The following is a 14,042-nucleotide window of genomic DNA, read 5'->3' on the forward strand; positions in this document are numbered from 1 at the left end:
CATATAATATAATCCCTGGTCCACACAAGTTCTGATGCTAAGCCCCTTATGGCAAAGACTATGTCTTCTTGTTGGTTTGTCCATACAGAGGCTACCGTATGTCTGACAGTACAGCATTTTCAAAAGTGGCCTCTGACTTTATATGCCAGGTTCCAGGCATATTAAACTTGGTCTCCAGTGGTGCTGAGCATCTGATGATCCCATTGTCTTTAGCTGGAGTTGTGGGCACTCAGCAGTTCTGAAAAAAACAGGTCTGTGTTGCCTCAGGACGACCACCCAAAATAAGAGTCCACTTTTGAAACTGTTGGCCCATGTAAATAAATAACAATTCTAGGCTTATGTAGCCCTAGTTAATTTTGCTATTGGACATTTGTAGCTTATGAGAAAACATCGTTTAGTTCAAACAGCAAATCAAGAACACAGCTCCTTTGTGGCAGATTTACAGGTGCACCATATCTAGCACTTCAACATTTTTCCCAACTGGTAACTTATATGTGGAGATTGGTTTGTTTATTTGTTTTTTAGTTCTGCAGAGGGAAGTGAGCTGTTCCACTTTAATGACACCCTTGCCCCCATATAATTCTATGTTATACAACCCTGGGTTCCCATTTCTTACACTGGCAGCTCGCTGGAATTCTGAATGGTTCATGTTACAGAGTGGGTCTGGGAGCCATTTACTTCGGCTGAACTGTGTCCTGGAAAGTCTGTTGTACTGTATCTTTTTATCAGACTTGGGTTTTGATTAGGGATGTAAACGAGTAGTCGACTATACGATTAAATGATAAGCCTAAGCTTAATGGTTAATCTAGTCAACTACTCTCATCCCCCCTTGTTGCCTCTGTTTCGGAGGGGAAGCAGGAGCCAGTGCCACCTGCTCTCTCTCCTCCCCCTGTGCTGCTGCCTCTATCAGAGTCAGCAGGCAGAGGAAGGGGAGGCTGCCATGAAAAAGCCTCAGCCAGCAGTGGGCCCAGGCTCACTGAGGACAGAGGCTGTTTTGTGGCAGCAACCCCTCTCTGAGGGGGGGGGGGGGGATCCACGCTCCCCGCAAAAAGAGACTGCTGCACATCCCACAGACCAGCCTCTGTCTGCAGCGAGCTTGGGCCTGCCATGGACAGAGGCTGGTCCCTGGCAGCAGCCCCTGTCTGTGGGGAGCTCAGAATCCCTGAATACAAGAGCTGCTGCTACCTCATGCTGCTGCCCCTGTATCAGAGGCAGCAATGCAGGGCAGCAGGCAGCCAGTTTGCATGGGGAGCTGGTTTTTAAATTGCCTCCCCTTGTGGACCGGCTCCTGCCTGGCACCCCATGCTGTTGCCTCTGATGCAGAAGCAGCAGTGTGAGGTGGCAGGGGGCTCCATGGGGGTGGGACCAGAGCACACTGGCTGCTGGCCCTGCCTTCAGAGACTATAGAATTAATTCAGTTACCTGACTATATTCTATTGCCCACAATCTAACATCCTTAGCACAGCTTTCATTACAAAGGCAGTTTGATCTTTTGTTGCAAGTGAGCCACTCCCCGTCTTACTCTGTCTCATGGCCCTGTGTATTGGGCACCGTGCATCCCATCACAGGGGAGGCCAAGATTAAATGAGCAGTGTTGCTCTGGGAACTATTGGAAGGTGCTCCATCCATTAACCACCAGTAGGTTGAAAGCAGTAAAAAGAATGGGGTGCCCATATTTACAGCATAGAATTCCGTGTATGGTCTCATCATTCACTCGAGAGGCTATTTACACTCCGGGATTGCTTTCATCATATAATCTGCAAACATAAGCCATGTGCTGGCTGGGAGTGGGCATTCTCAAACTAGTGCAGGTGCAGCAAGTAGATTCAAGCCAAAATACCGCAGCTGGTCTCTAGTGTCAATTTAGCTGTGTGTGCCTGTCCTCCAGCAGGGCAAAGGTCAGCACCGCAAAACAGTTGGTAAACGAGATGAGATGAACTGCTGTTGTTTAACACTCGGGACATTAGCATCCGGAACAATGGGCTAAATTCTTTCCGTTATATCTAGGCAACCTCATTGCCACCAGGGAGGGGGTGTGGGCATCACAAAAGGCAGAAGCTGGCCTTGTGATGTCACAAAGGAGAGTGAATGTTGCAGCATGTCAGTGCAACGTCTTATCTTACTCTTATTCTCGAGGGTCAGTTGTTTCATTTTAGGCCCAGTCCTGCAGTGGGATTAGAGTGAAGCCTCATTGTCCCAGAGGAAGCTCAGGGAGAGATTGTTCCTCCAAAGTTACTCCCCAGCATGGCACAGATCACACAGGGCGTCTGTGTGGCACAGCATGGAATTTCACCTGGGTCTCCTCTTAGTCCCAGCTCAGTGCCTTAATTGCAGGGCTATTCTTCTTCTACTCTCCTGTCCTGCCACTTCACTCTGGTACATAAATCCTCAAGTATAACATGTGTCAAGGCTGTTCCCCCACTCTGACACTCGGAGTGCAGAAGGTGGTGGCCCGCAAGAGACCTTAAATACCTTGCCTCTCTCAAGCAGGAGTTTTGGCTTTTGCAAATGTGCTGGTGCAAAAGACAAACCTGCTTCCCCTGAATATTCATTGAAAACAAATTAAAAAGCTGGGAATGTTATCAAAGCAAATCCATGTTTCTTGGTCAAGCAAAAGCTCCCAAACGCTTTCTGTGCATTATTGCCTTGCTCTAGTCTGCAGGCCCCCTGAGAAATTAATTTAGCCTCTGCCATTGCAGACTCTATTTGACTAGCAATAAGTACATCTTGCTATACAGTTAGTTCTGGTTCAGTAGTAATTGCTTATGCGGTAAAGCTGTCTTCTCCATAAGCTGCTCTCAGTTCATCTCATCTGACATATACCTCTAATGCCATGTAACAAATTCACAGAGAGTAGCAGTATATTGGTCAGTAGCCTCACACCCGCTTTCTACTGCCACATTCATTTTAGGCATGAAAAATTACTGAAAGCTTCAAATGCAATAGTATTATGGGTTGTCAGGAACAGGGAATGTGTAAACTGCTCACTGCCCTTCAGTACACAAAGCACCAGCAGAACTTGCCTGGGACTTGGGAGATCATCCCACAGTTATAATGGGGCTACAGGACCAGATCTTCAGCTGGCATAGAGCAGCATAGCTCCACAGAAGTCTGCAGAGTCATGGCACATTTTTCACCTGAGAATCTCGCCTACAATTTTCTAACCTAAAAATCCAGTTAGTATTGGGCAATGCAGATGCACTAGAGTACGGCAGATATGCACAGCATCAAACAGCTAAAGCAGATTGTTTATGCCAGGAGCACCCAGCCACCAATCAGAATTGTTCTCCTGTCACCTTGACACGGAAGCACCCCACTTGGGCAGGAGCTAATGCATGTCAACATATCAAAGCTGGGCAAAGCATCACAGCAAGCAAGCAGATTTTCTTGAGAGCTGGTCAAGAAGGGGCTTTCCTCTGATCTCACAACCAGTTCCACCAGCGCTCCACACTTGCCCCATAAAAGAGGAGAGGACGAAGGAGGGGCCATGTCAGTGGCCCTGAGGAATGAGAGAGGAAAAGGAGGGGCATGAACATCATCAAGAGATGACAGACAACTGGACAGGGGACAAGGTGAAGCATGACTGACTGACTTACCTATTGATCAGCTCATTGTCTTCTACATGAGAGGACACCAAATAGTCCTAGCATTTAATGTGGTCGGAAGGACTCCCCAACCAAGAGAAAAGTCAGGAGAAGAGGAGCGGAGTGAGGAGAGACTGCATCTCTGCTGTCATAATATCACATGCTACCCAATAAAGAGCTTTTCACAGGGATCAGGAAACAGAGGGTTCTCCTTTCCTGTAGACCTCACTGGGTCCACAGGAAGGTGCAGATTGTTCTCATGGTTTCTCCACAAAGCCCCTGATGCTTCCAGTCACATTCCCTGAAGATCCTCTCACATCTACATCAGCTAGATTTTCTTCCTGAAGCCTTTAGGGGACTGGATTTGGGCCAGAACAGGGAAAATTGAAAATCTGGGGAGCATTTCCCTCTTCCTGAGGACTTGCTGAGGTGAACAAGAGAGAAGAGCTCTCCATGAGCTGTGGGAAGCTAATGACTCCATCCCTTCTGCAAGCATTTTTGTTGAAAGGTGTAGCTGGACACAGCACCTCTCCACCATTTGCTCTTTCAACTGCAGTTTGAACAAGGTTCCTGTTATGCTTAGTAGCTGCGGGAAATCCCCATAATGTTAGATGCTTCTTATAACCACATTGCCTTTAATAAATCAATTGTATTCATACTCATGAATATGTAACTGTCAATGTAGGGAGTGCATGAGGAAGCATGAATGAGAAACAGCCAATCATAAACTAGTATAGCAAATGTTAGCTTTTATGGCCATGAGGAAGGATCCTGCAAAGTGCATAAATTGATGTGATAGGCAGCGAGGTGGGGGTCTTTCTCCTCAGCGAAGATGTAACAGCATGCCAAACTCAGGACTGGAATGGAAATAGTAAAGCCATCTCGCAGATCCAAAGGGCCTTTTGGGACTCTAGTCTCCTCATGGCCAATCTCTGAGAAACTGTCACCTGGCTAGCCTCAGCCCTCTGTGAAACTGAAACTAACTCTCACCCTGCTTGCAGCCTGCCTCAAAATTACCAGCATGAATGAGATATATATGTATGAGTATTGATGTACCATTAAGAATTTGTACAAATAAGCCTCAGTGCTGCTCTAGTTCACCATTTGTCTGGACTTATTCATTGGCTGATTCCAAGGGCAGGTAACACAAGGTTCTCTTGTTTTCATTGGGAACTCTAGAGGGTAGAGTACATGGCAAGCTCTCAAGAGAGCTATAGCTATGTATCAACAATTTATATGTAGCCAGAGAGCTTTTCATTCCATTACAAGTAAAGTTAAACTGGCACAACTCCCTCAAACAGATGAGGACTCAGTATCCAGCAGCTAAGTGACTATCTACATTAATCCCCTCTTCAGTTACTGAGATGTTGGCTAATTAACTGAAGAGCTTCAGCACTAGAGCTCATCAAGGGAAGACAAGGAAAAACATTTTTACTTCCTTTTTTAAAATTCCTTTTGCTATAAAAAAAGGAAAAGAAAAGTCAAGAAGTTCCAGAATTCCACTTTAACCAATCTAGTTTTAGAGTCTAATACCATGGACTCTTTTTCTGATCCACTTCAAAGGAGATAGTGTTGTGACTTTTGCCCTTTATTCAGTACATGTAATGTGTGAAGGATCCACATGGGTGTTAAGGAGTCCACATGATCATATATACTCACTTTAATCCAAGGCCTAACTATGTCTGCAGGCTACCCTGCAGGCTTCTGATGGATTCCAGAACACAGGGAATACCATTAGAGGTCTCACAAATGATTTAAAGCAGGCCTGGGCAAAATATGGCCTACAGGTCGGATCTGGCCTGCCAAGCCACTGGATCCAGTCCATGGATGCTGGGGGGAGCCCCAGACAGGCTCCCCACTTGCCTCGCCCCACCCGCACACTGCTCAGAAATGCAGTACTGAGGTGGTGTCACTTTAAAAATTGAGCCCGGAGGGGAGGGGAAAAGCTTTAGGAGCAGCTCCTGCCCCCAGCACAATCCCATTGGCCAGCTTCTGGCCAACTGTCCAATGGGAGCTTCCTGTTTCAATAACAGGCAGCCACGAAGCACAAGGGGCTCGTAGTTATTCACAGAGCACATGGCTGCAGCCTGTGTGGGGGTGGGGGCAGGCAGGGAAGCTGATTCAGGAACAGGCTGCTAGCCTTTGGCACCCCAGCCTTTCCCTTCCCCAACCCTCTACCTCCCACTCTTACCGCTCTTCTCCACATACCCAAATTCTCTGCCCCCCCGCCTGCACCCATACCTCCTCCCAGATCCAGCACCCTAATCCTCTGCCCCAGATCACAGTCCCTTCCTGCCCTAGCTCACAACCCAAACCCCTGCATCCCCTCCTGTACCCTAATTCCCTGCCCTAGGTCACAATCCATTCCCCTGTATCCCAGTCCAGTACCCCAAGTCACAACTGCCTCCTTCACTCAAACTCCCTCCCTTACCACCAGCTCCCTTCTGTACCTAACCTTCATCCCAGAACCCGCACCTCCTCCATTAATATCATGGAAGAGTGCGGCCCTCGACCACTTTCCAAATTCTTGGAGTGCCCCTCCCCCCCATCAAAAATTATTGCTCAGCCCAGATTGAAAGGGATACAACATAATTCCTCTACATTACAGATAGAAAAATTCTACCTCACTCTCTGAGCTGGTCTTCCCATTTTGAGGCCAATATGACTTTTTTTTATGGATTTCCAATATGAGGATTAAAGTCAGGTGTATAAGAGAAACTCAGTTGCAATCTTTACTATGGAGCGAGTACCCTTGCTTCATATCTATGCCAATTGTACTGAAAAAACCTGACGCGCTAACTGTATAAGGAGCACCCAGGAGTCTGCTTTTATGAATCAGTTTTCCTTCCTCATACAAATGCAGTTTATAATACAACCTCCACTTATTGATGTAGTGACTTTAGCAATAAATGATGCATGAACTATCTGAAGAGTTACTGGAAAGAATCCCTAGGTAAGCTCTAGGGAAGAATTGTTGTCTCACTAATGGAGGAAAAGCCTAATTACTTCCTAAATCAATTAACCTGAAAGGCCAAACTACACACACAGAGCTAAGTGCGCACATGCACACATGGCAGTACTTACAATAGTACATAAACCCATAATATACATAGCCACACTCATTGCCTCCTCACATGTTCACTGCTGTGTTTATAGGCCATGAGTTACACTCCCTACTCAGCACACACTCACTTGCCCCTTGTTTGTGCCTCTCTTGTGTACAGACAAATACATACTCACTGCTGAGCGTGTGCACACACAGTTACACACAGACATGCACATCTAAGTCCCTGGTATGTTATGCTTGCTCCTCTGTACCTGACTCATAGTGACTGAGATTATTACAGCTCACTGCTCAAGAAGCTGGCTTTTTAGCTCAAGCCATAGAGACTAGCGCTTTCCACTCTGGGGCTATGTCTACACTGGCGCGATCTTGCGCCAAAGACATGCAAATGAGGCTAAGTGTGGAATATTGCCAAGCCTCATTTGCATATCTAATGAGCTGCCATTTTGTGGAAGAGGCTCTTGCGCTAGAAGGAGCTGTCTACACTGCCCCTTCTTGCGCAAGAAAAACCCTCTTACGCAATGCTGCGACGCTGATTATTTTCAGGAATAACGGCATTGCGCAAGAGGGTTTTTCTTGCACAAGAAGGGGCAGTGTAGACAGCTCCTTCTAATGCAAGATCCTTTTCTGAAAAAATGGCGGCTCATTAGATATGCAAATGAGGCTCAGTGATATTCCACGCTTAGCCTCATTTGCATACTTCTGGCGCAGCAACCCGCCAGTGTAGACATAGCCTGGCTGGCCCCACTTGAAGCCTGCATATCAGCCAAAATGGTGCCATCATATACTCACACATACTGCCTCTCTAGTCATGCTTACGGCACTGCAAAGGGATTACTGGTGCATGCGGGGGAGAAGTGTGTGTGCAGGGAGGGCCATCCAGGGGGACAGGGAAGCATGCAGAGACACCCCATTTAGCAATTAAAATTTTGGCAGAGACATGAAGGGGTGATGTATTTCCTGAGTGCTACCACAAGTCATCTGTGGCAGTGCACACTTGCCAACAGTCATGACTATCATTAAAAGTAAATGGGCAGTAAACAGAAGTTATCTCCATTCATCCTGGGGAGCTAAAAGGAAGTGTTGGAATAGCAGTGAAACAAGTAAGCATGAAGATGGCTTGTCTAATTGTCCTTTAGCAAGTACATACCATCCTGAGTTATAGACCATTGGAAAGCCCAAAGGTCAGCGTATCTCCATCCTGCAGGAGTAACGGTAGTCCGAATTAGGGGCTTTAGTTCAAACTACCTAGCCCATGCCGCGTGTAGACGCGGGCAGGGGGTTCGAACTACCGGGCATTTAAAAATGGCGGTGCCTGGGAACATGCAAATAAAGCCCGGGATATTTTAATCCCGGGCTTCATTTGCAAGTTCGAATGACTACATTAGCCACCCTAGTTCAAACTAGGGTGGCTAGTGCAGACATACCCCAAGAGAATGAGAGAAGGGTCATAACAGATACTAAGTGAGGAGGTTCTAGGACCATACGAGTGTTAGTGTCCTGTATGGTGGGGGAGAAGGGGAGGTTTTTGGTGCTGGAGTAGGTCTTTGAGAGGGAATAAAATAGAAAGGGGGAGGGGCAGTGTAGGAGCTGGGATGGTTGTCTAATAGAGAGCCCCAGAGGTGGAGAGACTGGGATAGGCTTGCAGCCTCACACAGTATGCTGTCATTCATCACCAAACACAACAGGACTGACCTCACAGCTGAGTAGGGAATTTCCTTCAGAAATTTGCAATGGAAACATCCTCCCAGCCTTTCACCCCATAACATTAAAGAGACAATAAAAGACAATGCAGACCATTGTTTATGTAGGGGCTACACTATTTTGGTTCAGCATTACAAGCCTCCTGGGCACCAGTGGTGTGTCTGATGGTTGGAGGGATCTTCAGGAGGCAGATGGGGATGGGCTTGGGCTCAGGTTCTGGGCCTGCCACTGCTTGGCTACAATTACTGTACCAGGTGATGCACTGAGTGAGTGATACAATACCAGTTGTCTCATATCAGACCAGTGACCTCCCTCTGGTGGGTAGCAAATCCACCTGTGTGAGCACAGTGAGGAACAACATCCTTTTGTGTTCATAGTTCATTGCATTGTGGTCTGGCATGCTTTGGCTTGTTGAATAGCATCATCCGGGGAGATATAATTCAGCATGACACGAGGTGCACTAACATGAATGGGAAATGAGCCCTGCTTTGCCACCGTGATGGGCAGAAGCCCAAAGAGAGCATGGTACAGACATCTCTCTCCTTGTAAGTGTACAGATGCTGCTGGAGAGCTGGCTCAGGAAAGACAAGCTAACTAGTGAGCCCTATTCCCAGTGCTGTGGCACTGGCGTCCTGGCAGGCACCGAAGGCAGCTGAATCGCTGTATTATAATTTCAAGCTCCATTAGAGAAACAAGGGGGTAGCAATCGATGCTTGCTGAACAGAAAAGAGCAACACCTGAGGGGGAAGAAATGCTGCTCTCAAACTCTTATGGGGTCATTACAAGCATGGAAGCGATTAAATGAAACCCCTGAGAATGTCTCTTTGAATCTAGTGAGCTTTGTTTAGTCCAAGCTGAAACTGACTAGCTGAAGTCTGACTACACAGTCCCAGCTGAGGTTCATGGACAGATGAAAACTCCGGTTGGAGGATTAACATTGGGTTTCCCTCCCATTCCAGCAGGTTGTCCTCTGGCTGGATATCCCAAGCCCTACAAAGAACATCCTGCAAGGAGTTTGGCAGGTTCTTGCTCTTACCCATGCTTGATTGATCCAAGTGTTAAACATGTCAAATGGTTTGCACTATAGAAGTAGAAATGGCCCCAGAGAACATGCCCTGGAGTGCAAAATGGGACATTTGTGATGCAGGCAACCATTAGAAATGAAGCCAAAGCAGCATCATTGCCTTGCACAGGCACAATAGGGTTTCTTAAAGGGAGAGGGGACAGCTATATAGTGATGGGGGGAACCACAAAAAAGTCTGGGTTACATTTGGGTTTTTTTAAGTCACAAAAATCTACTGTTTCTCATCTCACCCTGTGATCTTGCTAGCACTTGTAAACTAATCTGGGGCGGAGTGTGTGTGGTGGGGGTATCATTTGAATGGGAGACAAAGGAAAACCAGTTTGCTCCAGGATGTTCTGTTGTTAGTTTGATTCCATAGGTAGGACTCTTCCCTTTGATTCAATACTCAGCAGAGACCCAGCCTGCTAGGAGGGGCACTGTGCTACTGTGGAGCGGCTGTAGCACACCAGAAATGTTGCTGGTCATTAACAATCCCATAGCAAATGTTTGACACATAATGACGTTAGCCTTGGTGGTCAAATTCTAATTGTGTGATTGCATTTTTCTTGCATCAAATCCCTTTGCCATTTTGGGTGCAATCCAATTCCTAACCCCTGCTGTTTGTTGTAATCCCTTGCTGCTTATGTCTGAGCTAGACATTATGTGCTTCAGGACAGAGCCTTGCTTCTCAACTTGCTGTGAATGCTCCCCCACACGAGTGGTGCTATACCAATAACAAAGAACCATGATGGTGGGAGGCAGGGTTTGCCATGTCATTTCTTGAACTGTGGTGGGGTGCTGCTGTGTGCTTTAAATCAACCACCTTTTGCCTCTGGTAGTCTTGGGTGATTCTGGGGTAGTGGTGGTGTAAATTAGAGCAGCTTCAGGGCAGCAGCTTTGCAGCCTAAAGGCCCATTAGGGAGCCATGGGAAGCAGAGAATAGGCAGTGTGGCATGCTCAGTCCACACCCTCAGAATGCCCTCTCTCTCCTCTGCCGTGCCCTCTATGTGGGGACAGACGGTGGGTTTCATAACACACTTAAAATGACCCTGAGAGGGGGATATTCCTTAGCAGCCACGCCCACCAACTCTCTGCCCTCTTTGTGCTACTGGAGCAATGTAAGGGAGAGGCTCACACTGGGGAATTGAAGCTTAAATATTCATTTGAGACCTGCTCCAGTTTTGGAGTTCCCATTAATTTAGAGATGGGTTTTCCTAAACTAATGTCATGATTTCTAGGCCATCTTTTTATGTTGCGAATATATATGTAAGACCAACATCTCTTGGAACTCTTGAAAGGGGGGAGGGTTAAATATAATTAAGGGGCTGCCTACTTGTTTTCAGAACTCCCGCCCTTCAAGGAATGGGTGGGCACACTCTGGGGAGATGCCTTATATAGGCTGTGGGAACTTAGCCAGAAAAAGCAAAGGGTCAGATTGTAAACTCATGGGTGAAAGTATCACAGCTGACTAAGAGGTTTAGACACTCAATTTCTGTTAAAAGTAATATCCTATGCTATGTGCATGCAACACTCAGCACAATGGCATGCAGAACCTGATATGGGGGGGGGGGCCCTGGGCACTACTATAACAAATAAATAATAACAACAATTCTAATAAACTGGAGTGAGTGCTTGCAGGGGCGAGAGCTCTCCCAGGTTTTATAGTGAATAGTTTATGTAAAGGGGAGTGAGCATTAAGAGCCCAGCTGTCACAAACCAGACCAATTAGCTGGAATACCTGCCTCGTGTGGGTAGCAAATCTGGCTGCGTGCGTATAGCTAAGAATGGCATGCCTTTGTGTTGGGGGTTCATTGCATTGTGTTCTGCTGCTGTTCAGCATATTGAATAGCATTGCAGGAGGTGACATAATTCAGCGTGACACTAGGTGATATGAATACAGGCAAACACTACTTTGCTGCTGAGGTGGGCGGGACTCCAAGGAGAGCATAGTATGATAGACACCCCCTCTGTCTGTGCGTAAACACAGAAGTGCATATAATAACAGACACCCTGCAGCATCTATTATGCAGCTATTTACAGCACTACTATTCAATGCTGCCAATTAAAATTGTTTCAGATTAAAATCTCTTTTCCCTTTTTAGGCTCCACAAATACAGCCCTAGTGCCTAATGAGAGTTGCCCGAGGGCTGCCGTTAAGCAATAAGGCACAACAGGGGTTACTGGGAGGGCACAGGGATGAGTTTACAGGGCTGTTGCCAGGAGGTTGCTGGTTTGGATGCTTGAGTTTGCAGTCAGCCTGAAACAATAGTTCTGAGAGCTGTGAAATGGCCTACCCAGCTCAGGCGCTCTTGACTGTGAAGAGAAATGTCAGCACTGTTACCACCTTTATGACTAGTCCCGTGAGCCAAAATGTTCTGCTCATGGGCTTAGCCATTGTTACTGGAGGCAGTGGTGGAGCTAGGTGGGGATAGCGGTCGTCTACCATCAGTTTAGATGGGAACATTTGTTATAAGTGGGAGCATGATGAAATGCCGTGCTGTCTTGCCTTCACTCCTAGGCCTGATGCTCCAGTACCTGATGCTACCACTCACACCGGCACGAGAAAGTAGAATGCTGCCATTTTGGGCTGGCAGCATTTTGCACCAACTTTGCAGTCATGGTGCAAAAGGCTGCATAGCAAGGGTGATTTTGGCCCTGGAACTGGCTGCCTTTCAAGTGAATTCCCTCCACCCCTTCCCACAAGCCAGAGTGAAGGGTTCAACACAAGCTCTATCATGCTGTATTTTGTCCTCTGGCCACTAGAGACCACTCTTGTGGCTACTAAATAGCAGTGGAACAGTATCCATTCCTCCAGTGCCATTTCCCCCACTTACTACAATATGATGGGGTGCCACAATAGGAGAGAGAGTGAATTACTAGAATTATTCAATGTTAGTTGGTATTTCCATAGTGCCTTAGAGTCCTAGTCACGATTCAGCACCCCATTGTGTTAAGTGCTATATAAATACAGAACAGAAAGACAGTCCCTATGCCAAAGTGATAGAGATGCAGCTGTGTTAGTCTTGTGTAACAAAAGACAGAACTATGTAGCACTTTAAAGACTGACAAGATGGTTTATTAGGTGATGACCTTTTGTGGGCCAGACCCACTTCCTCAGATCAATATGTGGAAGAAAATCAGCACAACCATATATACCAAAGTGATACAATCAAAAAAATGAACGCATGTGAAATTGACAAATCAAATTTTAGAAAAGAGTGGGGGTGAGAGGGGAAGGTTAGTTTCTGTGAGGTAATGACATTAGGGGTGATAATTGGGGAAGCTATCTTTGTAATGGGTGAGATAATTAGAGTCTTTGTTTAAACCCATACATAAAGTGTCAAATTTAAGCATGAATGATAATTCTGAAGCTTCTCGTGAAGTCTGGAGTTAAAGTCTCTTTGAAGCAATATGCATGTTTTAAGGTCATTGAGGGAATGATTGGTATATATGGTTGTGCCAATTTTCTTCCACATGTTGATCTGAGGAAGTGGGTCTGGCCCACGAAAGCTCATCACCTAATAAACCATCTTGTTAGTCTTTCGAGTGCTACATAGTTCTGTCTTTTGTTTTACCTGTGCCAAATGACGTATGAACTATAAGACAGAGACAACAGGGCTATGTCTACACTGGCAGCTTCTTGCACAAGAACAGATGTTCTTGCGCAAAAACTTGCCTGCTGACAGTACAGCATTGTCAAACAGGGCTTCTTCTAGGAAGAGTTATTCCTCTCCCGATGAGGAATAAGCCCTCTTGCGCAAGAGCTCTTCCACAAGAGGGCAGGGTAGACAGGCAACATGAACTTCTTGTGCAAGAAGCTCCTATGGTTAAAATGGCCATCAGAGCTTTCTTGAGCAAGAGAACATCCATGCTGCCATGGATGCTCTTGCACAAAAGCACATCTCTTGTGCAAAAGCACATGCCAGTGTAAACACACTCTCATGGAAGACTTTTTGTGCAAGAACTCTTCCGCAAAACAGTTCTTGCACAAGAAGCTGCCAGTGTAGACGTAGCCCAGGTGTCTGGAAACAGACAGCTAGGGGAGTACAAGGAGAGGATGAGACAATATTGGCTAGTGCTATAGGTGGTGGTCTCAGTGCAAGTGTTCCCTCTCAGCTTCAAGGCAGCAGAGCTTCACAGGTGATTAATCAGCCCCACCCAGTCAGAGGCTCAGGGCTCTGTGCAGGGAGCTGACTGACTGGGCGGGGCTGATTAATCACCTGTGAAGCTCTGCTGCCCCACAGCTAAGAGGGAACACTGCTCAGCACACTAGCTGGCAACTTGTTTTGGGGTCATCACAGAAAAGAAGAGTTTTAAGGTGTTGGATAATGAACTAGCTTTATGGATATTTCTAGGGAGCTGTTCCAATGTATGAGGGCAGGAAGTGAGAAAACATGAAGGTGCTTATCTGAAAATTTAATGTGGGTGATCATGTCCCAACTGGAGGTGGGAATCAGTGTTTCAGGATGGGAACTAGGAATGCTGATTAGGACTTTAAGGTTAATAGAGACAGACTGTCTGTCTCCCTCTGCTCCCTTCCCCCTAGGGGAAGAATCCTCTTGCAGCCTGAACTGGGGTAAGTGTGTCTGTGTTCAGGAAGGCAGCAGATGCTTAAATTCCACCCACT

The sequence above is a fragment of the Pelodiscus sinensis genome, chromosome 1 (genome assembly GCF_049634645.1).
Source record: "Pelodiscus sinensis isolate JC-2024 chromosome 1, ASM4963464v1, whole genome shotgun sequence".
In the NCBI taxonomy this organism is placed as follows: domain Eukaryota; kingdom Metazoa; phylum Chordata; order Testudines; family Trionychidae; genus Pelodiscus; species Pelodiscus sinensis.